This window comes from Fringilla coelebs (genome assembly GCF_963513975.1).
Source record: "Fringilla coelebs genome assembly, chromosome: 1".
NCBI lineage: Eukaryota > Metazoa > Chordata > Aves > Passeriformes > Fringillidae > Fringilla > Fringilla coelebs.
Window position 1 is genome coordinate 136621241 of NC_140028.1, and position 14896 is coordinate 136636136.

Genomic DNA, 14896 nt, shown 5'->3' on the forward strand with positions numbered 1-14896 from the left:
GATGTGCTGCATGTAACTAAACCAAGGTCTGGATGCTGCTTCTTTTCCTCTTTGCAGCTGTGCCCAGTAGCTGTTCACCACGCAGCTGGAAGGCAAGGCTAAACAGCACTCTTCATTCTTTCTGTGCTTCCATGGATTTCCATGTTTCTTTTGTGGACTTGAACTCAGTGTGACATTTATTGAGCAGTTATGCAGTGCTAGTGGTGATGACAAAGCTGCCTTCAAATTCACCTGCCCTGGAGCTTCTGGTGGCTATTTTAAACATTTCAGTGACCTGATTTACAGCAAGGCCTCAAAACCAGCCATAACTTCACACCTTGGAGGTGGTAAACTTTGGCAGAGCATTACAATTCTTGTTCAAGGCTGTTATGAAGGAAGAAAGGAGTTTCTTAAACCAGCTTTGCCACTGAAGGCAGCACACAGGCTTGACTTAATTCCCTGCAGAAATATAGTCCATTAGGCACCATACAATCAAGAAGTTTTTATTTGATTGGAGGCAACCTAGAATCTAATCACTGTGAAATGTGCTGCACAGCTACAGCATGAACTATAATATAAGGGTGTGCTTCCTTGGTTCTCAGAGTTTTAGCATGACCTAAATATAATGGTCTAATTGCTTTTTGTTGAATGTGAGACTCTGTTTCTTGTTAGAGGCAAGTCTACATTTGCTTTGTTAATCCCTTGCAGAAGTGCCTACTGAATCCTGAAGTTTATTTTCACTGAGATTTCTGTCACACTTGAGCCTTTTTCCCAGCACAGGGAATTACTGTGTTCCCCCATATGGCTCCCATATTTCTGGGGTATATTTTTGTCTGTATGTATATATATACACACACACATATGTATATGTATATGTATATGTATATGTATATGTATATGTATATGTATATGTATATGTATATGTGTTCTCCTACCCTGCCCCTCCTTAAAGTAGACATGTGTACCATAAAATCTCTTTGTCACATAGGCAAAGCTTTCTTGCTACCTCCTCAAATGCAAAGAACATTCTGCTGTTGTCTGTACACTTCCTATAGTACAGCTCTGCTGCTGTGTGCATGATCAGCTATTTAAAATACCTGCTGGGAAAATGCTCCAATCCTTTAAGAATTTTTGGAGAAATAGAGCATCCTAACAAAAATCACTACATCTAATTGCATGAAATAGTAGGAAGTGGGAAGAAGTTCTATTTCTTCCAGGAATTTGAATTCTTACAGGAGAACTGCAGGAAGTAACTACTCTGCCAGAATTAGACTTCTGTGCCAGTGCCTTCTCACAAAAACACATAAGGAGATCTCTGATTTTACCCAACAGCCTACTTAGGATGTTTTAGAAGACTTGGTTACAGAGGAATCTTTCAGCTAAAGGGAATTTCAATCAAATCTGGCCAAAATACCTAAATCCCCATTATTTTTTACCTCCTCTTCATATGTAGATACTATATGTGTGTTTATGTATGTTTTTGTAAAAATAAAGGCAATTAATTGACTTGCACAAAATACACTGAGGTAAGAGCTCATTAGAATCGAGGTAAATGATGTTTTGTAAGGTATTGGCAGCATGGAAACTTGGAACTGATTTATGCCAACATTAAAGTACGTACACTTAATTAGCATTGATTTTAAAATGGAAAATGGTCTCCCAGGATACTGTAGAGCAATTCCTTATGTCTTAATTTGCAGCAGATATTGCTCTAGAAAACAGAGTTTAGTAGACACCAACCTATTTTAGGCAAAAGGAGATGTATAAACATTAACCTGTAAGGAGGAACTGCTAGGATAATCTTCCTAGATCTCACAGAGAAAAGTCTCCTTTATGTGTCTTCAGAGCCTGCCAGAAAAAAAGGAAGATTCTCATTTCTTTTGAATATATTCACATTCCAGCTTTTAGAAAATGGATGGAGGTCTCACTCACACTAAAGATATAATTGTGGTAATATCATGCTCAGATAAGCACTGAATGACTGGGCAGATTTACAGAACAGGCTTTGTGGCCTACATTCTGTGCTTCCTTTTCCATTTCTTAAGCAAAAATTGATTCTTATGTTCAGTCTTGCAACACCTTAACCCTTTTGTTAGGCATTTTTTCATGGTACATTACCCAGCACAAATGTACAGAGCTGCAAACCTGTTCATGACCTGTTCATGAAGGCAAGTGAAGCAGCGCTCAAAGCAATGGATCCCAGAGAAATTGAGTGGAAGAGATGCAGGTGCTGAGAATAAGCAGAGCATGAGAATTTGAACTTAGGTGTGTTTTCAATTCTTCTTTTTTCCTGTTTTTCCCTTTTATCTTTACATGATAATTGGGCTAGACTGACAGCGAGAACCAAAACCCTAAAACCTGAAATTTTTATTTTGAATTGGTGACAACTGTCTGAACATGACACATTTGCCTGTCTCCATACAGAGGATTGGATCTTTGGCAGCCATCACTCATCTTAACACACAGCAGCTTGAAGGAGGACACAGACACTGGCTGCATGAGGAGGATGAGGCTGCACAGTCTCCAGGCTGTGAGCACCTCCTCACAGGAGCAGTCCTTGGTCTTCCATGGGATATAAACTCTCACTGGCCTGGAAGCAGTGACTGCACACAGCTCAGAGCTGCAGATCTCTGTGTTTGTAAAGGCATTCATACAACCATGACACATCAGGATAAAACTGCTAGATGATATCACATACCTCTACATTGCAAAAAGGAAAAGATGTTATGGATAACATAAGTGAAATACACACAGCTCTTTCCAAGAACCAAACACAAGGTTATCACGTACATCTGCTGACAGGAACAGATGGCAGCACTAATTGTTGTTCAGGAAGTTCATGTTGTTTTAATTTCCTCAAGGGCAGTGCATGGACATGTACATGATGTGTTTCCATATTACCCTATTTATGCACTGCTTAGAGAAGTACTGCTGCTTCCCACTGAAGGTGGGGTGACCTCGAGGCTTCTGCTGTTAGCAGAAGAGAGGGCTAAGCTGGGGAAAAGGGGGGCTGGAGGGAGGGAGCTGCAGGGACACAGGGAAGGGAGACACAGGAATAGGCCTGCGCCATTCAGAGCCCACTGTGTCAATGTAACAAACAGAATTTTTTTAATAGCAGAATATGGATGGAGCAAAATGTGAGCATGATTCAGTAATGATGCTTGATATTTCCACATCCAGCGGAGAGCAGCTACAATGGTGCAGATGCAGAGGTGTTGCCAAGGAAACAGATGTGTTTTGCTTCAGATGTGCAGTGAAGCACATACTCCAGACATCCATATAGCCTCATTACCACTACCTCTGAATACTTCACAGCCATTAGGAATGAATTTCACCCTCATAACACCCCTGTAGCGGTGCAGTGGTCCTTTATCCCATTTTTAAAGTAGCAAAAGCAAATAGATTGAGCCACCAGCCCAGTCACCCCAGCAGTCTGTGGTGAGATCCCTAAAATCTAAACAAGAACAGAGCATTTGTAGCCACGATCCAGCCAGTGCCATGACTTTTATATGGTTCAACAATAAACTGCAAGGGAAGAATGTAAATGTAACAAAACCTCAGCTTGTGATACAGGCCAGGGAATGGTTCCATGCTCATTTCCAAGGATATGTAACACTTCCTTTTCAGGATGCAGCAGGGAAACATGGATGTAGTTCAAGGCTCTGTACTTCAGAATCAAGCAATGGCATATGAAAAATCTCTTCTCGTCTGCATATCAGCAGTTTTATTACAAAATTGGAAAGGTAGAGATAAGGAAATGAGCAGACATTACCCATAAAAGTCTGACATTTTGTCAAGCTCTGCTCACTTCTGCCTCCAAACCAGCACAGCTCCCTGTAAGCTTGGAAGAGAAGAAAGGGGAAAGTCTCAATTTAGGGAAGATGAAGGAATGGCCCAATTATATGGAAAAAGGCCATCTGAGATGATGAGCACAGCCAGTGCTCAGGCTGTATTTTCATTGCTCTTTATTTCAATTTTCTTCTCTAATCTATCACATGTCCAGCAAATTTTGTTCTCTTTAGAACAAAGAAACAATTAGAACTCATTACTCTTATAGTAGAAATTGCTGTGCTGAGACACACGGTTTTAGATTTCTAAAGCAGAAGAAAGAGCACAGGACTCTCAGGGTGTGCTGTGGATGGCAGGAAATGCACTGAAAACACAGGCTGTGGTCATGGGCTTTCAGTCCTTTTTAAGGAATCTGGAGATAACTAGAAAGGGCATCAATAAGAGCCAAGCAATCATCCACAGTGCATAGTGTAGTCCATAGTGATTTCAGGCTGTGTGATGGGTTCAGTGTCTCTGTTCTGAGCTCTGAGTGTCAGAACCCGCTCTGAAACCTCCAAAAGCTTGGCAACAGCCTTTCTCCAAAACAGGGGGTCCTCTAAACTGTGGCTCAATAGCACAAGGTGAGGAGTGGCAAGGGGGAATGGCACCTCCTGCTCTGCCAGTCTTTGGCTGGGTTGTCAAAAGTGCTGCTTCCTTTTTGACTGTCTGGTCTGACAAAATAGGCAACTGGCCATTAATTCACTTAGATGTTTGAAGATTTCACCTTTGTCTTTATTGATGCAGACCTTGTTTCAATAGTTCTCAAAGAGGAAAAAATATGAGTGTACTAGAAAAATCTTTGAAGATCTCTGCCTGCTTTTTTAAAGAAACTTCTTCATCTGCTCATGAGAAATATTTTTCTCAATTTTTTTTTCTCAAATTTAAAATATGAACAAGCTGCAAAAAGAAATCAAAACAAATGAGTGTCAAGAGTAGAGAATCCCATCCAATCTACCTTTAGAAACACTCTTAATTATTTCTACCATTAAAACTTAAGGTCAAAAACATTTTCAAGGTCTTTGATGGAGGAATTCCCAGATTTCTTCACCCGCACACTCTTTTTCTTTCTAATAAAGTACCAACACATACTTTTGCATCAAATAAAGTTTAAGTTTAGCCAGAATCCACAGAAAATGAGGGAGTGACTGTGACCTTCTCTGTTTTCATTCTCACAGCTTCTGCTCTGAGTGTTTTCTTTTGTCAGATTAATTTGGTCTTTGAAGACTCCACTGTTGACCTCAGAGCACCTAAGTCAAATCAGCATAGACCTCACATTAAGAAATAGACTAAAGCCCCCAAAATACCTACCTGAAATATTACTTTTTTTTTACAATAATTTGTTAATTCAGAAATATGAGAGGAGAAACATAACAAATCTGTACTGCTCAAAACTTTGTACAAGGCAAGCTACAGATTGTCTCCTTTTGAAAGGGACTTTATGGGGATTTAACATTCTAATTGCCACCCATCTAAATCTGTACAGAAATTTTTAACAAATGATTACAGTTAATACCAGCTGATACCTGTCATGATACACTTAAGGGAATAGAAAGGACAAAAATTTTTTGGAAAAAGGACTAAATCTGTCATTAACTGATTGCAAGTCCAGAGCCCATGTAACTTGTAACAAAACAGTTTGGGGCAAAGATCTGTCACAAACACACCTGTTTAATGCATGGCACCAAAATCAAGAGACTGCCTTTTCTTTGTGCCTAGAGAGTTCACTCACCCCTCACTCCTGATCTCCTTCAAAGAACAATGAGTTAGTTATGAAGGCCAAAGATGCCAATGGCAGATAAAGAGGTTGCTCTAATGACCTCAACCACGCCTACAGTAATTTCTCTCATTTACCTGTAGCATTACCTGCATACAACTGATGAGCCCATCTGTCTCCAAGCCAGCAACACCTCCAATCCAGTGAGCAGTCATTTGTCAAAACCTTCCCCAGGGCTGGAGACCTGCCTTTTTCCTGCTCTTATCAATTAACTATTATTGCCACTTTTATGACTGCTCAGCTGAGGCAGTGATAAATAAGACCTTGCCCTGCTCAGAGTATTTCACTGGAACAAAAAAAATAGTCCTCTCCAGCAGACAAACCTCTATAGCAGCCTTGAAGGGCACAGAAACACCTCAAGGGCAACATGAACACAATCAGCATTTAGTGGCCCTGAAACCAGACTAATTCTTTTTGTCTCTGTTCCTCAGTGGGCTCCAGCAGCCCCATCCACAGCTTTTCCTGCTTGTAGGGAACCCCACTGCCTGGGCACAGGCTGCAGCCAGGGCCTGGCTTGTTTGCCAGCATGTGAAGTTTGGAGAGATGTTCCTGCACACGGGCTGGGGCTGCTGTAGCAGAGGAAATGTCAGGGTTGGGTGGGTGAGTTTCTGCTTCTGAATGGGAACACCAGGTGTTCTGGGATGGGGATGGGCCTGGAGCATCCTCCTGGTGCAGCAACAGCCACTGCCACTGCTCATCTCCAAAGACACTGCTGTTAACAGGTTACAGTGCTCCTTTGGTGATGGGTAAGGGTATCCTGGTCTTAAAGTCTGGGCTGGGAGCTTGAATACAGACTGAGTATCTGCTCCCTGATCCACACCTCAGTGATGTATCTTGTGAGTAACCACAGCACTGCTGAAGTAAGGATTTTCAATTTACCAAAAATGGTGTAATTCAAATCCCTGCTTCACAGTGGTTATTTATTAGAAGAGAGCAGATCCATGTGGATCTTTCAGATAGCTGGAAGGAATGATTGCAGAGGAGATTTCACGTTTCACTCCATAAATCCAGACACGTGACTAGCAGCCCTCAACACTTCACCATCAGTGTCAAGTTCAGTGAATTTGTATCTGCTGGTTTCCTGGGAGGCACTGTGATATGGATACAGATGAGGTGAACTACAGCACAGAGAGAAGGAAGTCTTCTTTGAGTTAAGTCAGAAATAGATTTATTTTTCAGCCAGGAACTACCCATAAGAATACCCCAATCCCTAATACAGACCTTAGCCTGGATACTTACATTGGGTTTAGCATGTGTTGAAAGCACAAAAACTAAGGGCAACTGTTATAGTTCCAGCCTGAGTCTCTATAATCAAGTGATGTGTCCTGGGCTCTTACTGATTTGTGAAAACTCAGCCCATTTCATGAAGACCTCCATGCCTCATCATCTGCAATTTCTAGGCTTTTTGTTCAGATATTCAAACCAGGATGGGCTTCTGCAACAAATTTCCCTTAAGTTGCTGTTAGATACTGAATACAGGCAACCTTCCAAGGAAAGTATTATTTACCTATAGGAGTACAGCAATGAGCAAAAAAAATGCTACAACAGCAAAATAACCTCAACACACCCCAGCCATTCCTAAACTTTGGCATGTCCTGGGGACTGCTCAGGTCCCACAAACTCCTGCCTCTGCAAGGACCAGGCTGCAGCAGGACCCTCAGCCATGTCAACTCCTGAGCTTCAGGAGGGGTCCCCCTCCCACAGCCTGTCTGGCCTGTTTAATCAGTATTTCCATGTGCTCTCCAACCTGTTTCTTATCAAAGAATATTGTGCCAAACCTGGACAAAAACAAATCTTCAAAGACTTTGATACCTGCATTGTAATTTAAATGTGCCTGCAGAGCTGGCCAAATTCTGAGATTGTCAATTCTGAAATATATTTTATCAGTAGCACACCAATAAAACTGTAAGTATTTAGTATCTTATATGCAAGGTAGGACTTATGTGCTGGCCTCTGGAAACCAAAGACGAGGACTGGATGAAATCAGATCTTTTCCTTATAGTTGGTTTTGGGAGTAATTGCAAAGGTAAGACAAAAAGAGGTATTCCATCTCCTCCCAGGATAAAAGTGAATTCTCAAGTGCATATGCAAACACAGAACCTGAAAGAAGTTTTCAAGCATATCCGTACTTTAAGAGCAAGGGGTGATGCCAAAAGCTTGAAATGCTGCAAGAGCACTGTCATGGAAACGGGTCATCTCTAGCTATGGAAATGCCACCTCCCTGTCCCCTAGGGCTCTACAGGTCCAAACAGGACAAATCACCTCTGGCTATGCAGTATCTGAGCTTGCAGAGGTCTGTGGTGCTTATGTGGTGCTTCACAGATGAGCATGAGAGGGAAGCCTGCCGACACAAACCAAGAACTGAAACCTCTGTCACACACCAAAACCTGAGAGAGCAGAAGTACAGGTGCACATCAGGGGCGGAGAGGAGGGAACAGTGGATTTTCAGCCTTATGGCTAACCATGAAAGGAGGATGAAAGGCAGAATGGATAAATAAGAGGGGAAAAAAAACCACTTATAGCAAGTCAAACCCAAGCATTTGCAGCTTCCCACCCAATACAGCTGCCACTGCACACTTCTAGCAAGGACAAAAGGTGGGGAAAAGCTTGACCACCCTGGGACAAGGGCTTCAGGAGGCTGAAGCAGGTGAAGATAAAAACTGCTGCCTCAGACAGCATCACAGAGCTTGTCCCTGTTGGGAGACTTGCAGTATTGGACACTTATTTTTCAAGGACTGCTCAGTGCTGTTTGAAACATATTACATATGTCTGGCACTCAGGGGAAAAAAATATCCTCAAAGGTTGTAGCACAAATCAAGCCTGTATTAAAGTTACTGATGTGGCACTAGTTTGAAGCAAAGGTTTAAAGAAACCTAGGTACTTGTTCAAGAAGAAATGAAATATAGAGCATTTTCAGGCATAAAGGCATCTTAAGCAATTTGTCTTCTCTACTTGGTATAAAGCACACATTTTCATTCTCCTCTCCTAATAAAACCAACAGATGTACTTCTCCTTCAACAAACAGAGTATTTTACAGTATATACTAAGCCTTTTTATTTTTTACCTCCTGAGTAGAGTATGAGTTTTTTATTTGAGTTTGATGTAAAGCTCCTCTGGCTCTTTACTCAAGACACCTGCATTTAATCTATGAATATTCTCAGATGTTTTTTTTATACTCTGCAAAAGAAGCTGCAATCATGCAACTCAGATGTGATTACCAGTCTAAATCACTCACCAGGCCAAACTTGCTTTGAAAGTCCATATCTATCATATGGACTTCTGAACTGAATACAACTTGTGATTTAAAACAATGAAGCAAGTCAGGAAAAACCAACTGTGACCAGGACACTCTGTCAACAATCCACATGCACAGAGCTCCTGAAGACACTTCAGTAAATGTCTAGATTATTGACTATAATAGAAAAATACCCAAAGGAGAATTAAAGGTACCATTAGCAGTCAAGTGATGATAACATGGAGCTCAGAGAAGGCTCATTTATCTAATGAGAAGCAGTTCCCAATATAAACATAGTTAAGAGGTAATGATGAAAACTGAGGTTTGCATGCCAAAACCCACAAATATATCCAGAGAATTCCCAATATAAACTGGTATTTAATTAACCAAATTACCCAACTTAATGCTCCAGCTGAGTAAAGTACTTTAACATATTCAGGATACTCTAATCCCACTTTAGTTTACAAAAGTTGGTGGGTGGGAAATGCTTCAAAGAAGAGACAGAAAAGAAGCCAAATGTGATCGACTTTTCAGTTAAACAAATGCTTAAATACAACTGATTGAAAGCCCAAGAAGTTCTGACAAAAACTAGTTTAAGTTCCTATACATGGAATTACCTAAACCCTGGAGATTGCTTTTCCCTTCTTCTACTTTTCTCCCCTTCTATCTCCATTCCCCCAATCTTCTCTTTTTAATTTCCCTTTCATTCCTCTATGTTTCCAGTGAAAAAACATCAAAGGCAAAAGTTGAAGACATTGATTTTATAAGAAGATGCAGGAACTTTCAAAAATGTTTTTCCACAGTTCTTCTTTTAGAGAAAATACTATTTAACTAAGACCAAGATGATTATATAAATATATGCATATATGTATGTAGGTATGTATTTATGTATGTATATATGTATATAACCATGACAGGCTTTTACTTCAAGGTTCTGCTAAAACCAGGCATTAACACCCTTCTCGAAAGGAAATCACATCCAGCCTTTTAAGGCTACTTTTCAGAGATGCCATTTAACTGGATTGCACTAGAATGTCTGGAGAGCAGCTCGTTTCCCCTTGAAGAGCCTGCAACAAAAGATGCAATCCTGCAGGTCATGATGTACCTGCAGAGCTCCAAGGAAGGGCTGAGGAAAGCTGTGCAAACTGCAGCTGGACAAGAAACTCTGGTTTAGCAATAGCCATTTTATTATTTAATGCAAATGAGTTCCTTGGATCCCTCTTTTACAGTTATTTGGCTTTCACACAATCAGAACCAGGCAGTGAAATACAGGTACAGGCAGGGAGATGCTGAGGTCCAGCAGATGGGCAACTCAGCTGTTTTGGGGCCCACTCACTACTTATTTCTGTCAGGCAGCACAGCAAAAGCAGCATGGGCACTGCCACTAGCACAGCTAATATCTTTGGAGGAGGCAAACTCTCCGTGCAGAGGAAGGGGCGCCAGGCCCAGTGGCACAGTGTGCTTCTAGACCTGCACATGTGGATGTGGTACAAGGGAACATCAGGCCCCTGAAGAGAAATGTAAGGTGACCCTGAGAGAGCCATCGTGGGGAGCAGACAAACATCAAGATGGTTTGGGCTGTTAGGGAAAGGGCTTAAATAGCATCAGCTGCTGAAGGCCAGAAGAGAAGAGGCAGTTTTGATCCAGCCTGGAGGAGGATGGTCCTACTTTCAACACAAGCATTCACAAATGCTTCTTTTCTCCTCCCTCTGAATGTTATCTTTGGGTAATTTAGAGTATGTTAATGATGTCTGCAATCCCTTTTTGACAGCACCTCTCTTTCCGTTCACATCCAATAAACAACAGCATCCCCAGAAAGAAGAAACAGATGTACAATCTAAAACACTTGTAAAGTTTCTACTGAGAACACATGAGTTATAACTTGGTCAGACCCTGACAGAAGCACAGCTGTGCTACTGCAACAGTCTGATCTGGACCTGCCCCCCAACACCATAAAAGCTTTCACATAGAACAGAGAGCCTATGAGGCACCAAGGCAGGACAAATTTGATTCTTTTCTGTGTTAGTGGGGCACTAGCCATGACCAGGATAAGCTGTACTGCTCTTATGACCATTTTCATCTTTCTTGCTGTTTCAACCATGGGAACGGAAGGCAAGCAGATCTCTAGAAATGTCCACTGTTACTGTTCCTGTTTAGGGCCACTTCAGCAGGCACAGGTGACTAACTCAGACAACATCTGTGAAATGCTGACCCCCAGAGAGTCAGCAGTTAAAAACACAAGAGCCACCATTAGTCTTCCTCAGAATAGAACAAGAATACCAGTGAAGTTTTATACTTTTATTTATCTCAGTGAAGTTCTCTTAAAACATACTACAACATAATATTAACAGAGGAAAGTGTCTAAACAGGATTTTTAAAAGAAGGTAATATTTCAAAGTAGATTTTTTTTTAAAGCATCACTAGAAAATAGTACTGTTTTCACAGTGTACTGCAATCTGCAGAGACCACAGAACAGAGGAATATCCACAATATTAAAATAGACTTCACATATTCTGCCTAGTTTTGACTTGACAGAAAGCATAAAAAAATTGCATAGGTAATAAATATATTCAGGTAAAACCTCTGAACTTGCAAAATGTTTCCCAATACAAATCAATGCAGGTTTCTAAGCCAAATCTTTTTTTCTTTTGTATAAGCAGCACTATACAACCTAAATTATCTTCCTGCTGTAATGGTCAAGTTTTCTATAACAACAAGTTGTCCATTATATTCATAACACAGTCAAATAACCACCTGCTTTCCTGTATGCATTAACTTAAACTAATTCTGTACAGGTAGAATCTACCAGCCTCATACTTACTATGTTACTTTGTGAATCCTTCCTTTGGAAACACTTTCTGGCAGAAAAGATTGAAGAGCCTGTCTCCATCTATTTTAACCATATTCATGAATGTGGTATCGAAAGATGCAAAATAAAAGTTTTTAAATTAATTCCATACCTCAAGGTATTATACTGTACTATTAGTAGGAAAAAATATGGAAAAAATAATTTTAAAATTCTAAATTTGTAAATGTAATTATTAAGATACCTGTCAATAAAACATGCAATTTATTACAGCAATGGGATAAGTGCCATAAGATTAGCATTCATTGTGTATTGATTCCTCTTGAACTCTGTCTTATTCAGGACACAGTGCACCACTTAATGTTGCATGGTATGAGGCAATATATATCATTTCCATAGATGCAAAGGCTATATACTATGCCATTAATTAGGCTATCATAAATCTATACTGATTCCAACATACTCAAATTCCTGTTGCTATAACCAAGGCCAGTGAGTGCCCTCAACAACAGATCCAGGTTTTTCTTTTTTTGGAAGGGAGAGATTCGAAAGAAGCTCAGCCTTCTCTTGCTAGAAATCAAGCTAATCTTGCTGCAAATTGCAATTAATAATACATATTGGATAAGACTTTCCTTCCACTCTCTGAGTGCCTCATCTCAGATGACATGAGTAAAACATTATTGGATGCACTATCATGACCAGATGGGTGCAAACTACTGTGTTTCTGCTGCTGTGCATCTAAAAACTTACTCTGAATTTAAGAGAAATTATAGGCACACCCCACAGAACCGTCCAAAAAGTTTTATTATATTGAAGAATTTATTCTCTGGAACTTCTCTCAGTTGTAATAATGTTCACTTGTACCTTCCTTGTACCTTCTATATCCTTTAATAATAGTGCATTTAAATGCAAATACCACCAGCATGCATAATACAGGATTGTAGCATCATTCTCTTTCCTGTTTAACTCCACTAATCTCACAATCCCACTCAAATAAAGCACACTCATACAAACCATGCCATTAGATTTGCTATATGCCATATATAGACAAAAGTTTATTATATTCAAGTAACATCTGCACTTTGGGAAAGATGTACCAGATTCTGATCTCTGCTACACAGGTTTCAATCTAGAATGAGCCTTAAGCTGTCATTCTGGTGAGTGACAACCTTCAACAGAACTGCACAGCACAAACCAGCAAAGGCTAATAAGGGGCTCTGTTTGTGCGGAAGTGGCTTCCTTAACTTTTTCTAAAACAAAAACATAAGCCTGTAATTTCTACCTTTCTCTAACAGTCTCTCCCTCAACTCTTACCATAAAAATATCCAGGTGTGCTCTCTGCAGAGCTTCTCCTACATCACATGCACCCTTGTACAGAAAGCAGAATGTCAGAAGAACTTTTACTCCTGTGCCATTTCATCTTTGCTCAGTCTCAGCAGACTCCAAGAGTGAAGTTCCCAGAAAAACTGCTCTGCTCCCAGGTAACACAGCTCTTCTGCACACAACAGAAACAGATGCTTTTCATTGCAGAATTCCTTGTCTACCACTACAGAATGTCCTCTGTAATGACAACAGTATTGTGCAAATGCTGAACACCTTCAATAGCAGTTTTAATTCATCCTTCCTTATGACCTTTCAAGAACGAATGAGATGTTGGCTACACACAGGCACTGAGATATCTGTCACTGACAGACTTTGGGGACACCAGGATTACTGGTTTGTGTACTTACACTGGCCACAACACAATGCCCAGGGAGGTGTCCTCTGACAAGCTGCTTATATTTTGCAGGTGAAAGCAAGAAAAACTTCTCTTCTCTATTTGGAGCAGGAGAGCAGTTTGTGAAAAGCCCGAACCCTTGAGCATATTCTTGAAGAAAAAACTGATGATGGGAAGATAACTTCAGATGCTAAGGACACAGTTATAATGTCACAAGTTAAACCAAGGACCAGATAGAAGTCTTGCACTTGGGTTCATTCTATTACAGAAAATTATAGGAGGCCATTATACAGCAAAAAAAGTGTAACAAACCCCAAAACAGGTTAAAATACAGCAATGTACATATATTTTAGCTATACATACTCAAGCAAAGACATTAAAATTATATAGTGCATAATATTTCTTTTTAATAGGGTTAATTTGAGGCAGCCTGCAAGTGCATTGGTAACATCCCTCTTCTGTAGTTGCATCTGTGACACAAACATGTATCCTTCTGTAGGAATGTTGAAAGAAAGCTGGAAAGAGATGTGACAAGGCTTGTCTTTTACTCCTAACAAAAATAAATAGCGAGAGTGAAAAAGCATTTGTAGAGGAGACAGAAGAAAATGGGATAAAACAGTCTATATAGTTTAGAAAAAGAAAGAATTAGTTTGATGAAAGAGTTGGAAGAAGATAAAAATTAGTGTCAATGAATACACCATTTTGTTGAATTAACTGATTAATTTGACAAAAAAAAAAGTTTTTTAAATATAAGTACCTGTTTGGTAAAATAAATAGACTTGTGAATAATGGGGGGGTTTGATCAGAAAAATATTTTGCTGTTTAAAAGTAATGGAATAAAAAAATACTTAATTTTCAGAAGTCTAATTTTCAAGACATTCTTTTAATACTTGTTTCTTTTTGCCTATGTACTCTTTCTTATTAGAAGAGACTTCCTTCCCTTTCTGCAACTTTTCACTGGCAAAACTAAAAACAGAGAAAAACCTTCCTAATTTACTTAAATGCAGATTACTTCCAAATGAAATTAGAGCAGTCATTAGTTCCACTGTTTTTGTTGTAAAAATAATATTCTATTTTTGACCCAGTCCCTTTCCACAATATTAAGAATGTATACTCCAGTGTTGCCACATTATCACCTATTTGAGGCAAGTTCTCTCAATGGATGGAAAGTACAATATTTTGTAAGATGTGGACAAATTAGCCCCAAAGTACATTTAGTCTTTTTATTAGCCTGTTGCAGGAAAAAAAATTAAAGCAGGTTTCAATTATTTGGTTGTGCTGCTTTCAGTTACAGTACTAAATGCTATTTACCCTCAGCTGCAATTTTTTGTGGTCCAGAAATAATCAACTTAAAGAGGCAGTTTTATTAAAATAAGGGAATTTGATCTGAATTCCACATTCCCCTCTCTGAAGATGGAAGAACAGAATTAAAATCTTGACTGAAAGCTCCTGTTTTCTTTAAACAGTGATCATTCAGTTAAGATTACATTTAAATATTCCTAAAATTGATAGCATTTTGTGGGATGACCTGCTCAAGTCAACACACTATAGTGTCAA